At 40.8% G+C, this 15552-nt stretch overlaps 1 protein-coding gene across 7 annotated transcripts in view; it reads right to left on the bottom strand.

Moving 5' to 3' along the window:
• Positions 1 to 15552, bottom strand: part of CAST (calpastatin) — a 112048-nt gene that overhangs the window by 49301 nt on the left and 47195 nt on the right. Inside the window, exon 1 of one of the 7 annotated variants that reach the window (XM_063087033.1) lies at positions 14528 to 14692. The exons of the other annotated variants lie outside the window; for them this stretch is intronic. The gene's annotated coding sequence lies outside the window, so the exon portion shown is untranslated. Of the gene's footprint in view, positions 1 to 14527; positions 14693 to 15552 lie in introns of those variants that run through there. 7 annotated transcript variants of the gene reach the window in all.

Genomic DNA, 15552 nt, shown 5'->3' with positions numbered 1-15552 from the left:
CCCACCCCCCACCCCACAACACATACACAGTCACAGCAGTGTGAAACAGCCTTTCACACATTCTCTTTGGGATAAAGAACTGGAAGATGTACTAAGGTAGATTTTTCCTCCATCAAATTAATGGAAAAATATATGAATGTACTTTTTCCTTGACAATATTTTAAAGTTTATGGGGATTAAAGTACCCATATTTATATAAATCTATCTTTCTACAATTAGAAGTGTATGTACAAATTTCCATTTAAACTTAAGAAGTTCTGCTTTGCTTCATTCCATTCCTTCAAGGATTCTCTTCAACCATATAAAACCACCAGAGAAACCAAACACTACCTATAAGCTTTTTAAGCTGAAAATCTTTAGGTAAACATTAACTATTTTTTAAACATCCAAATGAATTAAAACATTCATAAAACATTCGTAAAATATGTTAGCTTTGGATTGTCCAACCTATCTTACTACTTTATTAAACAATACCTGGCAGTGGCCCACAAATCCTAGAAAGAAGATTTAAAGGCCCACCAAAACCAGTAAAATCTCTACATGGAATAGCTATAAATAAGCACCAAGCTGGTTGTAATGGGAATTTAGCGAAAGGCCTTGGTCCCACCTGTTTTTAGCAGAGTCCTCCATGAAAGTTTTAAACCCTCACTAAGGCACTAAGCATTTTGAAATTGAAACACAGTTCCCGCCTCATGAGGGCTGGAAATGAGAGAAATAACCCCATCCAATTATTAAGCCATTCAACTCCAGCTTATTGTAACTTGTTCAATTTTCATTCTATCTGTTAAGATAAGCAACTTTTAATATTTGTTACCTCTGGTGAATTATTTCTGTATTGTTTGAATCTGTAATCATGGGTGTGAGTAACTTTATTAAAAAATTAAAAATTGTTAAGAGTTAATCCACAGATCTTTCAAGAGAAAGAACCTTAGTGATAACCTCTAACACACACACAGGTTTTAAACAGATGAGGAAAACGAATATCATTTCCAAGTTCTACCACAGTTCATTGGTTCCACAAGCATTTATCCAGACACAGTTCATATCAGGTACTGTGTTGGGTGCTGGGGACAGTGGTAAAACCAATAGACATGTCCTTGCCCTCAAGAAAGATATAACCTATTTGGAGAATCTTTAGTAAAGTATTCACTCAAAAAATTACTTGCTATACAGGAAAATCACAGGGTTCCATGGAACATAGACTAGGGAACCAGAGCTAGTTCAGGGGACAGTTGGGACAGGTGATGTTGAGGCCATTACAGGCTACATGGCAACTGAAGGATAAGGAGGCATCACCCAGACAAAAGGCTAGGGAGGTGTATTCCATGCCCAAGGATCCCCCAAGCTGTGTGTGCCAGGGCTGGGACCTAGGCCAGCCCATTTCTATACTAGTGCCAGTGTCCCCTCAACTGCAGTGCCTACCACTCGACCACACCTGCTAATATCAAGGGGCTGCCAGTTTTATTGCACAAACCATCAGTGCTCATATACACCAAAATACCTCTACAGCATTAGAGCTGTAAACAGCCTGAAGCACAGCTATAACAATAGTTTCCCTTCCAAACAACCCATGCAAATCTCTTAATATCCAGTTATTAATAATTTATAAACTTGAATTAAGGCATAACTCAGAGTAACAAAGAGCAGAAAAAAAGTGCCTTAATATAAATCACTCTCCACCCACCCATTCAACAACTGTTATTTAAAAAACAATACGCAGGGGGTTGAGGATACTCAATGAATAAGACACAAGCAAGGCTTTGGAGGAACTCAGAGTCCAGTGAGATAAAAACAGACATCAGGCAGGTTTACATTACAACTTGAGTGCACTAAGACAGGTATGAACAGAGACTTATGTGACAAAACAAATGTCTGAGTTCTAAGTCAGTTTTAGGCTCACCTCAAATAATCATGCTATATTGTCAAGTTGTATTAAAATAAACCAATACTGATAAAAGAGTTGCAGCTTAGAAAAAACTGAGTATTTAATCCTGTACTTAACCAATACGATGTGTTATTTTTAGTCATCATTTGACAAAATCTCCTTAATGTTGTTTACTTGCTACAGTAAGAATTTTACAAGTTCACTGCAGTAAATGATTGGAGATATGAGGGAAAGATGATATGCTTTTAAGACCCCTGGAAAATGGAAACTGCTTTCCTTTTTCAAATACATTCTGCAAGGACTGCCAGACTGCAGCCTTTTAGCTCTCCTACCCATTCATGCCACTGTTACACACGTAACTCCCTCTAAAGTAGAACCACAGTGACTCCTGGTGCCCACCTTTCACGCAGAAATCCTTACCCTTGCCTTTGAAATCCTCCAGTCCCCAATCCCACCTCATCTCCCAATGCAGAAGTTCCACTCCAAGCAGCCAGTCCATCTCTGTCTCAGGGCATGCCTCACTTACCTCTCCCTTTATATTTTTTCACACAGTCACTGGCTGGTATGCTTCTCTCCCAAAATGTCCACACACCCTTCCTTTAAGTTGTGTCTCACTGGCATCCAGCCCTGTCCTCAGAACTTTCTGCACTACTGCAGCCAGACTTAGTGGGCATCCTCCTCTCCAGTCCCAGCTCACTTCCCCAGAGCACCATATGCAGGAGGTATCACATAATTACATCATGAATGAATTTTGCCCTCCACCAGAAGGGACCCTTTAAAAGACCTGTATGTTGGGTGCACTAACCTGCTGAGCCCCATTCTTTCCCACTGCAGGTCTCTGTCCAGGGCTTTTCATGGATTCTGCAGGGTGTATAGAGGGTCTACATGACAGAAGCAGCAAGACCCAGCACCAACCTTAACCATCTTGCAAAGCTGGATCGTAATGGAGAGGGTTGTGCGCTCTCTCACAGGTCCTGGTAAATAAATGGTCCAGGGTGGGAGGGTTAAGGGCTTCTGTAGAACGAGTGAGTTCCTAGAATGTTTGCTCATCTATTCTGCTGACATTAAATTTGGCTGATGAAAAAATAATTTCCTAAGCTCCTTCTCTACCATATAATAGAGTCCCTTTGCTTCTCGCTTGGCTCCCAGCAGGCTTTCAGCCTCCTTCTAGGCACTTCTAGCTGGTTTATTGGAATCCTCACCACCTCTCCTCCAGCAATTCAGCCTCACCTTGATCTCTGCCCTTGTCCCCAGCTGGTTTGGTTCAAGAAGTGCAGAGAGCAGGGCATCAGGTGAGTCAGAATTCTTTCTCCTCATGCCAGACCCTGCTTCCTTTCCCTACCCCATCACTGGCAGCATTCCCATACCCTTCCACCTGCGGCACTATCGCCCTTCACATGCCCCAATCTGCCTTTGTTTGTTGAGGGTTGCTAAGAACATCGGGCTGCATGTATGTACTCTCCTTTCTGCTTGATAACCCATCAGCAGTTTCATTTGGAATCACTGACCATTCTCTCCTCACTGGCTGCTGTGTCACTAGGAATTCTGGGTTCTCTTCCCACAACACTGACCTGTTTCCTTCTGGAAGCCTCTTCCACCTGCTCTATTCTCTGTATTCTTTCATATTCAGTCACAAGCTCTCTGCCTTTTTGCTTATATTATTGTTTCTTCAGAACATTGATTTCTCCCCATGTAAGCAATTCTTCATATCTTATCAGAAACCCTGTTTTACCCCGACTACATTATTTTATCTTGAAGGGATGATGCCGAGAAAGACAGGTGCAGGCTCAAATCTCTCCTCCAGCATTTATTAGTCCAAATCCATGAACCTCTTGAGCCTCCATTCCCTCATCTGTAAAGTGGGGGAAATACCACCTGACTCTGACGGGGCTCTAGGGGAATCAGCTGGCCTTGAATCAGCGGGATTCAGAAGCAGCTCCAGTTCCAATCCTCAGCACCATTCCATCCTTTTCATTTCCACTGCTGTACCCACTCCCGGTCTCATCACCTATCACCTGCACCTGGATCACGTCAAAGCCCTTCTAAGTTTCTGTGTCTTGTTCTCTCCTACTCGCACCCCTATCCCCATCTATCTATCAATCCTTTCTGTCTATGGCTGCCTGACTAATCTTTCTAAAATAAATGTGTACCACATTTCAACGCGGATGAAATATCAATGGTTTCCCCCATGTCCTGGACAAAGTTCGGTGCCTTCTGCCTGATTTAGATTCTCCATTATTTGACTTTACTTACTTATACAACTACCTCTCTGGCTATGGCTCCACATCACGTCCTCCCTGCAGCCAGGATGGTGCCCTTACCACCTCGAGGCACATAATGCACTGGCTAAGGGTGTGAGAGGGGGCTCTGGCTTTAAGACTGTTGGTGGAATCCAGCTGATATTTAATGCATGTGCAACCTCGAGCAAGTCATTGAACCTCTCTGTGCCTGTTTTTACATCTGTAAAATGGGAATAGTAACAATTCTTACGTTGTTGAATTGTTTTGAGAATTGTTTTAAGGTTGTTTTAAGGATAAGTTAATGTATGTGAACCAATTACAACAATGTCTGGCAGTGACAGTGCTGGGCAAATGCTAGTTAGTGTCATCACCATCATGCCCCATTGTACCTCTGAGCCTTTCATCTTGCCTTTCCCACTACATAGGAAGACATTTCCCTGCCCAAGTCCCACCTATCCCTGTTGTTGAAGATTTAGCTCAAGATTCAACACATGTATCTGCTTTAGCTCATATCATTTTCTCAACTTTTATAAATGTTTGTACTTCTCACTTGCACACTTAATCATATGTTCTGTAGCTGCTTCCTGTAAGACACCCGCAACAAACAATAGGCAGCTGATGAGGCACTTTTCTAAGGAAAGTACTGACATTCTTTACAAACACCGTTTATGGACCCCATGAGTATAGGTTTCCATTTTTCTTCCTGTAATGATGGATTATTCATTTCAGGAAATGAATATTCAGATGTTTATGTTTGTCAATTGTCATGTGTTAAACCATGGCATACATTCTTGCAATGTCTTTAATTATTAAGCCTAATAATGGTGCTTTTAAAAAGAGCTGCAATACAGTTACCTAACAAAGCATAATGTTTAGTCATAACAGAAAACGTGATTCTGATGAGAGACAAACAACGGATCATCTATGAATGAAGGTGAGCCATCTCTTTCAGGGAGAACATGACATTGTGCTAGCAGATCAAGTTAGGGCACCGATTTACACCTCAAAGCATGGTACATGACAAGTTTGATTGCAATAAGATCTTAAGTACAATATGACGTTATAGGTGGTCAGAGGAAGGAGACTCTATTTCTGAGGTGCAAGTTTAGAAGATGGCTAGAAATGGTTCCATAAACAAGATAGGGGACATTTAATGAGTGTTTATTGTGATGTGGTCAACAAGAAGGTGGGAACTTATAGAATCTGCCATATTCTAGGAATGTGACAGGTTCTTTACATATCTGATTTCAATATATCTTTATAAAATCCTGGGAGGTAAACATTGTAAGACACATTTTATAAATGAGAAAATTGAGGTTCAGAGAAGTTAAGTAACTTATCTACGATTACACAATTAAAAAGCAGTGGGGCTTGGATTTGAACACAGATATGACAATAATGCCCACAAACTTTTTGCTATAACAAGTTGCCTCCCTCATTTGAAAAATTAAAACAAAATATTAAGATTTTACAAAATATGCAGATGGAAGCTGGGATGGGGCTGGCATTCCAGGTGACCAAAACAGCTTGAGCAAGACTTAGGGGTAGGAAAGTACCAGAGATTCTCAGTCCAGAATGCAACAAGTTAGATGTAAGTAGAGTGCTACAAAATGAGGCAATCTGAACATTACCTGGAGAGAAACTGAGGGTGATTATAGCTTGGCTGAATATGCTGAACATGCATGAAATATATTACAGGAAAACACAGATTTAAGATTAAAATGGAGCACCTGGGCTCTACTTGCTCTGGGAAGTGGATAGCACATGAAGCTTCGACCTCTGATGCAACCTATGGGTCGGTGGGCAGACCTCAAAATAAACATCCCAATGTTGCCTAGCAACTGGGACAATAGCCACAGCTGATCTATGATCTAAATCCAAGCTAGAAGAACTGTAGGACATTTGGCCACATCCTGCGAGTATCTGATTATGAGCTTTGACAGTGTACTACCCCAAGTGCTTAGAAAAAAATCCACATAAGACATGAAGCCCAGCTTCCAGTTCTACAAGGCAACTGCTTCATTTTCATTGATTTGCAAACTCCAATTTCTTCCGTGCTTTTTTTCTGGGATAATAATATTCTGTAGGCAAGGAGAAGAGCAAGCCACTTGGCCTAGATTAGTCATCAAAGAATAAAAAAGCAGCTTTTTTTCTGGAGTTATGTTATGCCTCTAGGGATTGTGGTTGCTTTTCTTGATGCATGAAATAATTCCAACTATGTCTGACCTTTGGCTGCCCAAGATAAAGCAAAATAGAGAAGTCGGACCCGGAAAAGACAGCCTACTTTCTTCTTCTGTCCCCTCCCCTGTAGGGCGAGGATTCACTTAAGCCTGTAAGCCAAGCAATTTCAGCTAACAGGAGCTACATAAAGAGCAATGAGGAAGACTGCCCTTGACAAGCTGTGGGACATATAGAGCTCGTAACCTTTCTGGAACTGTTTCTTCATCTGTAAAGTGTTGTGCCCGAGAATTCTATAGTTCTGCAACTCTAATATTATATGCTATAATTAAATGAAGCTTATTAAATAATGTGTTCAAATGGGATAATGTGTTCAGTTGGGAAACACAGGGGTTAGGAGCATGGGCTATGGAGTCCCACAGACCCAGGGTCTAATTCTAGCTGTGCAACTTCAGGCAAGCTGCTTAATCTTTCCAAATTTGAGTTTTTTAATTTGTTAAATGGATATAAAAACGATACCTGCCTTCTAAGGTGGTAATGAGGATTAAATGAGGGTGTGTTTGTAAAGTGTCTCGCCTGGAACCTAGCACGTGGTTAAGTCAATTTTTTAAAAAAACATAACATTGTTTCACATTATGGCATTTTCTCTAGACTCAAATGCCCAGTTGGTTTAGGTACATGTTCCAGTCAAATAAGAAAGAGAAATCTGGATATTGAGAGTACAGATTTGTATAAATTCTAGCAGATTATGAGCTCATCTACAGCACATATGGTTATTGATAGCATGATAATTATATAAGAATGAAAAGTTCTGAGCTCTGCCAAACAACCACTTCAGAAGCCTTTCATCTTGACTTTCATAAAGTGTTCATTCCTTAGGTGTAGAACTAACACAGGTTAAGAGAAACAGGAATTTTTATTGGTCCTTGAGCTATAAAACCAATTGTCAGCCTCAATCTCTACAGGCATGTTAGATTCAAAATATCTCTAACAGAAAGTGAGGAGGAACTTATGAAGAAATCTTGAGGCAGACAAGAATGTGGGAGCTGAGAAATGGAGCAGGAACAGAACCATCCTTGATCCCACTTTTCACTGAAGCATGATCCTAATAAGAAAGCTTAAGTGATGGGAATTCTTTGGACAAGATTCTTTTATCCAAATTGATTATCAAGTAACTAAAATGAAAAGGGGGAGTAAATAAAGTGTCATTCCAGAAACTATCTAAGAAAAACAAATTCACAAATGTATATTGACAGCGAGTTTAATTTTTGCAAACGTTAAAGAGGCAGTGAGTGTACAGTTAGGAGAATGGTTCTGGAGCAAGACCATATGCGTTTAAATCCCACCTCTGCTACCGGCAGTGTGACCTCGAGCAAATTCCTCAGCTACTCTGTGCCGGTTCCATATAATGTTTCCTTCCACTGCATTACATCCTACTTTCCCCTGAGATAAAATTCCATGGGATAGAAGAACAGATTTTAAAATATGATTCATTTGAAATTAATGTAAAAATATGAGCAGTGTTGCTTATCTTTCAGTCTCAGCAAAACTTCTGTATTTCCTACATAATGAGGGAGTTTTCAGTTATGTACTATTTAATTCTGCTATTTAAAAATTTCACCATATTCGAAGGTGACTAATTTATTCCTTCTCTACTGCCTATGTAAAATGTCTAAAGAAACTGTCAACTCAACCATGAGTATTATCTGCTAATTCCAATTAGTACACAATATTCTTTTTCACCAAGCAGGAAACCTCATCCACTAGAGAGAATTTCAACAGTATTAAGATATTGAGCCTGACAATAGAGATCAAAATATTGATTTATAGTGCTTATTTGAATTTAGATACGAATTCCCCTCTCAGTTATTTAAATTACCTAGATATAAACTACTACGTGAAAGATTTTGTCAGACCATTCTACTGAAAAGAAATTGAGACTCAAATAGAATCTTGCTATCTGTGTGACCAAGGGCAAGTTATTCAAACTCTCTGGACTTTGGTCTTCTCTCCTCATTTATAAAATTGTTGTGATATTTCCCTACCTAGTTGAAAAATATGTGACTCTTAAGAGGAATAAATGAAATCCTACATAAATCACTTAGTACAGTAGTTATCCAAGTCCTGCAGTGAGTAGGGTTAAAGATGAATGGCTCATGGCAGTAATATTAGAAGCAGACATATCAGCTGGGAACTGGGAAGTGAGTTACCCAATGAGAAAGGAATCCTGGCTGCAGGCCCCATGCTGAGTTATTGGCATAAAGCCGGGAGCTACTAAGAACTGATCATCCACAGACATAAGCCTTGAAATCTGTCCTCCTGCACAGGGCAATGGCAAGGAAGCTTTCTTTCTGGCTGGAGCCATGAGTATAAAACCAGACACCCATGAGAAAGAGAAATTCCAAGCCTGTGCCATTGGGCATTTAAGGTCCAAATTTACTCTACGTGGCATGGAGGCCCCAAGCCAAGATATTAATTCTGATGAAATTTGAATGATTCCAAGCAGAAACATATTAAAAATACTTGGTAGAGATGGGTCTACAACATGGGGGGAAAGGGACTCTTACGGAAAACAATCTTTGTTGAAAGATTGTTTCATCAGGAAGTAACATCATAAGAGAGAGTCAGTAGTTACAAACATAGGAGAAATGGCACTTCAAGAACTGAAGATAATATAAAAATATGACGAAGACTTTAAATATCTTTTAAAATTCAGTGACAAAGGAAGGAATACAAATCACAGATCAAAAACAGGTGAAAGTATAAACTACGTGTAGTTGAAGCTGGGTTTAAGTGACTGAAACATAGATCTGAGGACATTATTCAGAATACAACATAACAAAATAAAGAGATAGGAAATGTGAAAGGAGAATACTGGAAGATAAAAATTCTGGTCATCAGTTTCAGTTCCCTGCTGTAGACTCAGCCCTCTGAAACTGATATATCTTTATAAATAAAATATTATGAAAAGATGCATCTTTAAAAGCATGTGAGGCACTGTTTTAAACATATTGCTAGCATGAGAATATTTATAGTCAGGTACTCTAATGATTACTAGCCATAGTAATGGAGTTATAAAAAACGATTTTATTTGTCCTGTGGAATATAAACACAATTTTCTATTTTCTTGATAAGGAGGACATAGAAGAAGCATATGGAACTGAAAAAAAATGTACAAATAATTCTATCCCCTGCTACTTTTCCTAGCTACCCTCTTAGTATAGCTAACAAAGAAACAGTATGCCCAAGAGCCTAAGCCCCTGCTTTCTCTGTAGAAACAGCAATTTCTCACACTTTGCCCAACAACTCTTTTCTGGGCAACTCTGGAGGCTCTGGGTTCTGGTCTAGGTCTCTGATACTTAAGTCACTTGTACAGGGACCTCAATCCATGACAGCGTTCAGAGAGTATGGTTTCATACTAAGCTGACCTTGATCTCTTATGGCAACTTTGAGTGAAATGGGAGTGGTCCAGGCCCTTGATCAGTCTCCAAACATGGGCCATGAACATCAATCAGATCAGTTTGTGAAAGACCCTCAATATGATTCAAAAGTCTGAGACCCTGTGGATAGTCAGAATTCTCACCAAGATTTCATTGCACTGCTAAGGCCAGAAGATTACTTATTGTTGAGCTCTTTATAGTCTTCACTTCTTAGGGCAGTGGTTGTTAAACTTTAACAGGTGCAAGGATTTCTATAGAGAACTTATTAAGTCATGGATTCCTCAGTGATACTGATTGGGTAGGTCTGAGGTGGGGCTTGGAAAATTTCCATTTTTAACCAAGTATCCCAGGTGAATTTGATGGAGATGCTCTCCAGACCACACATCATCAAACACTATCTTGGAGAATTCCAACAAGTTGCAGCACATACCCAGGACAAGGATTGGGGAAGCCCCAAGGCCATGGGTTAGCCTGGAATCCTTCTACTGGCCTGAATTCTCTGTGTGGGGACCAAGAACTTTCTCTTTTCTAAGGAGACCCCAACTGTTAATTCACAGCTCTCTGCAATTAAGGAGGCCTTGCTTAAATCACACTTACATTCATCATTCCTTATCAGTCCACTGGTTAGACTCAAATCAGTGTTACTTTCACCATTTATCTATATCTTACCCATTATGATCAATATGTACTGACCATGGGGCTTAAGAACTGAGGCAAAATATTAGTGTGTTGGCAACATAAAAAAATGTTTACCGAAGTTAATAAACTCAATAAAAGCAGACCCGAATACTATAACATATAAGAAATCCTCCCCAAATAAATCTAAATGTTAGTTGTGTTTTTGTTTTGTTTTGTTTTTTAAAGAAAGTATTGGAAAGTGATCGATGGGAAAACAAACACCAAGAACAAAACAGACCAAGCAGCAACTTTTTAACAAAGGTATGCTAACCATTCATGTGAGAGGAAGCAGAGAAAATTACAAAGGGTGAGTAAACCTGGGTATGAGGTTCTCTTCCTCTAGCTAAGGATATAAAATCAGAAACCAGATTAAGACAAATGTGTCATTAGAGATAACAAATGTATGGGATTGAGGAGCAGGTTATTCTGATTGCTGATGAGCTTGTCTCCGCTTTTGTACCTGGAGGTGGGTGGTAAAGAAAGAAACAGGAATATGAGCAGCAGAAACTTGCAACCCTCAAAGCTAACTTGGAGGACTGACAACACAGACCCAGTCTGCTGTGAGGTCTCCAGTTAAACTGTAGAAGCTCCAGGACAAAATGGAAATTTCTGATGTAGCTGACACCTGATGGAAATCCAGTCCGTCTACAAGGGAAGGTTGTCAAGAACGTCTCATCAGTGTGTCCTAGAATTAATCAGAACTCTCAATCTCCCAAAACAGCACATTTAAAAGTACACAGGGGAAACGAGTGTCTCGGTGGGTCTTCAGAGTAAAGTACGGGAGGAGGAGATTAAGAAAATGAAAAGGCAAGTCAGTGCTTGGGAAGCTGGACTTAGCAGTCCTGCCTCTCACTGACTGCTCCCCACTTGAATAACACCTCAGTCCTCAGTCTGTAGCTGTTGGTATTTTTACTTTAGACTGGCCTACTGGTTGTAGATCTCCTTTAAGGACGCATATTCCTAATGTTCACTCCTAGAAAAACAGGCCTCCAAGCTTTACCTCACCCTTTCCCTCAACCTTCCACTCTGCTTTTATAGCACCTTGATGGCAATGCTTTTTTTTTTTTTATCACTTTTCATATTGTCTCTTTATATTTGTTATATGGACTGTATTTCTGAATGCCTACCATGACAACTGGCCCACTGTAGAAGCTCTAGGAGAAAAAGAAAAGGGTTCGTTACTCATCTTTTCTGATTATCTACTCTTTAATCTTTACCCAAAGCACAGATATTAAGTTCTAAAAACTCTACTTGTAAATCCTAGGGAATAAAAACAAATATTATTTTACCACTTTTACCTACTCAGAAAGAATCTCTATTAATAGCACTTTAGGTCTCTTCATATTAAGATAAAACTAATCTTTTTTTCCAAGCCAATAGATATTTATTGAGCAATTACTATATGGAAGGAACCATTGTAGATGCTATGGGGGTTCAAAGATGTGGATCCTGCATTTTGAGAATGGAAGTAACTGTAGCCAAATAAGACTTTAGTGTATGGTAACTTTTCACGCACTAATGCTCATTTTTTGGAAAGTATTTTATGGAGAGCTATTAAATACAGTATGTCCTGAGAAAACAACACAGTGTGGTGGCTCTTATTTTCTTAATCTGTAAAATGGGCATAATAAGAATATCTTCCTCATAGTTGCATTATCATCACAGCATTCACAGTATTCAACGTATGCCTAAAATATAGTATTTTCAGTAAATGTAGCCATAACTATTAACACGCTGATCTAGATTACGCTATATAATAGATTAAGCTAATTTAGTCTTTCACTGGAACCTGCTACAATCACTTTCCAATAATTTATTATTTTTGCTTATTGTAGACAATAGAGTACTGTAGGGCATGGGCCAAACAACGTCACTTTGCTAGTGGTATGATTACACAGTTTCCAGCCAAATCTCCAATGTCCGAATAGACTTGTTCAGAAGCTACCAAATCTAAGGAGATGTTGTGAAGTGTCCTTAAAAAATGGAAATAATGGGACTGGGTAATTATTTTTATGGCTCTCTGTAAAAATAGTGCAGCTCAATTGTTCTTAACCAGAGGGGATAGCACCCAACTAAATGTCATTAAAAACAGGTGAGAGTGCTTTTGGTCATGCTATCACACTGAATGGGAGCAAGCAGCCCTGCCCAATTCAGAATTGTCATCCAAAAGGCTAAGAGTATGCCTGTTGAGAAATATTGGGTAGCTGACATTTTTAAGTCAAGCGCTATTCACAGAGAAAAAATAAAATGCAATGTTTGTGAAGACCTGTTGTGCATTTCCAGTATGCAGATTATTAAGTCTGCAATCAGAAAGATCAGAAAACCTACAGGATAAAATATGTTCCTCTAATGAGGTCAGACACACCGATGTTAAAACATATTCCCGAGTCATATGATTTCAAAAATGAGTGAAATGTAAGGTACAATGAAAGAGAAGATACAAAGACACACACAGGAGAGCATGGGTTGTGGATGTTTTATTTAAACAGGACTGGCTAATTAGTTCAAATTTTGAGAAAACGTAATTAGTTCCACCTAAGAAGTAGTGATGACTTAAAGATATAATTGTTATTATAAACAATGAATAGGAACATAAATTCTTGGCTGACATTAAGTTAGTTCAAATTAATTCCTCATGTTTTCCTGATGGCTTTCTTTTCTTTTTGGTTTCATTCTTTCAGACTTTGATTTTACGTGATACCTTTTAAATTTTTCATTGTGGGAGAGACATTCTACCCAGCCAATACTACAAGAGAACAATCAAAGAACTGAAACTCACCACTAACTCTAGAGAATCAACTCCTCTTATGCACTGGGAATCTTCTCTCGAAGCATGTGAACTGAACCACAGCAACCATTTATACTTGAATGTGCTGCATCATAAACACTGTCACACAGTCTGCGAAGCACACGTTTATATAGACACCAAGAGTCCCTGCTGCACACACACGGGGTTCCTGCTTCCGCCTGCTATTATTGGCCACTTACTCCATCTGTCTACAGATATATCCTTTTTTTGCTCGGCATGATTTTGCTAAATCTCACTACCTCGTTTTAATCCTATACTGCCTCCTAGAACTGAAGCAGCATTCCCTCCCCAAAACATTCCCAGTAACTCAATATTCCTTTTAGATTCTGAAAAATCAGTGTGCAAAAGTCGAATTCATGCGTACAAGCAAAACTTCAAGAGGAGGCTCTCTCTAGGTATTCTTTAGAGAATAAACTCTCCCCCTTCGAACAGGAGATGCCACTCCTTGTTGAGCTGCCCTGCAATGCAGAGGTTTTTCCTCTAGAAAACACCTCAAAAAACGGGAACTTTCCAGAGCTGCTTGCTGATTAAGCATTTCAAGTCACTCGGATGCACAGGTGGGTGCCTAGGAGACTAGTCAGAAGCCCCAAGGTCCCGCCCCTTAGGGAAACTTCCTAAACTCTCTGCCTCATTTTCTTAAGCTGTAAAATGGGAATTAAGAATTTGCCTCTTGCCCATTTACAACTGGGGAAAGCTGGGGCCCTGACAATACAGAAGAGAATGTTGAATCTCCGTGAAAACACTTTGTATTCTTGAAAGATAGATACAAAGTAACCTCAGTGATGTTATCCTACAACAGTCCCAGATTATGCTAAGGAAATAGAAGGGAAATATGTTGCAACCTCTGCCACACCACACCCAACGTGTATCAGGTACACGGAAAGGTCAGAGTGAGCTCATTCTCTAAAACGGAGGTCATCACCGCGGTGGGGGCAGGGCTGGAGGGGGGGGGTCCAGCCCCAGAAATCAAAGTGCCAAACCAAATCCACAGAGCTGCCGCGTTTCTTCTTTCAGCACTTGGCCCGGGTCATACGAATGCCCCCGGTTTGGAACACTACGTGTCGGGTCACTAGATAGATTCCTAGCTGAAGGGCCAGAAACCGCGTTACCGACAGGGAGGAGGCGCCGACAAGAAGCACAACTAAACTCAGAACGCACTGGAAGGAAGTGGATCGTCAGGGTCAAGGTAACAGCACGAACGCACGTCCCAGCCTGGGTCTAGGCCGCGGGCACGCAGGGCCGGCCGGGCGCGCGGGCTGCTGGCCTCGGGAGCAAAGCGGCGGAAATCAGTACTCACTCTGGGCGACTCCCCCGCCCGCAGACCTCAGCCTGGTCTTGAGGATGTTTGCATCCGCGGTTTCTGCTTGAAGCCCCAGCCCAGCCCGCAGAGTGCGACGGGGCGGGGCCGGGACAACGACGCCGGACGCTCCCCGCCCCCTCCCAGCGCGGCCCCGCCCCGGGAGCGCGGACCCGCCTGCGGAGGGAGGCCCCTTCGCTGAGTGGTCTCGGCTGACTGAACTAATAACGTAGCCTGTCAGGCAGGCCACGTGCTGTGCGTACTGCACACTGCCGGCTGGTGACAGGGCTACAGCTCCCCCAGCTGTCACCTTTGACTACCAAAACAGAGGAGCAAACGGTGGGCATTCTTCGCAAATACACCCCCCCCAAATATCTATTTTTGTAATTACAAAGTGACTTAATAATGACCACAACCAGAGATTCGCAAATACATTTAAAATTATATAATGGATTTTTTAAATTTTATTTTATTTTTTGACCGGTAAGGGGATCGCAACCCTACGCACAGTGTGCTCCTCACCACGCTCAGCCAGTGAGTGCACCGGCCATCCCTATATAGGATCTGCAGCCGCCGCCTGGGCGCTACCAGCGCAGCACTCTCTCGAGTGAGCCATGGGGCGGTCCATGGATTGTTGTTTTTTAAATGAGCAGTTTACAACCACCCTTACAAGAAATTCTCAAGGGAGTACTGGGTTTGGTTCCTGAAAAATAACTACCACTGCCATAAAAACCCAAGAAAAATCAAAACCCACTAGTATAATAAAAATGGCAATCATGAAGAGAAAACAAACAAAAACACCATCTACAACCCAACGAACCAACAAACACAGAAAACAAACAGCAATTCAGAAAGCAAGGAACAAAAGACACCTAAGACAACCAAACAACCAATAAAATGCTAGGAATAAATCAACACCTTTCAATAACAACTCTTAATGTAAAAGGCTTAAATTCCCCAATCAAAAGACAGACTGGCTGACTGGATTAAAGAGGAGTACCCAACTATATGCTGCCTACAAGAGA

This window comes from Cynocephalus volans, chromosome 2 (genome assembly GCF_027409185.1).
Source record: "Cynocephalus volans isolate mCynVol1 chromosome 2, mCynVol1.pri, whole genome shotgun sequence".
NCBI lineage: Eukaryota > Metazoa > Chordata > Mammalia > Dermoptera > Cynocephalidae > Cynocephalus > Cynocephalus volans.
This window is presented reverse-complemented; position numbering and strand designations above follow the sequence as displayed.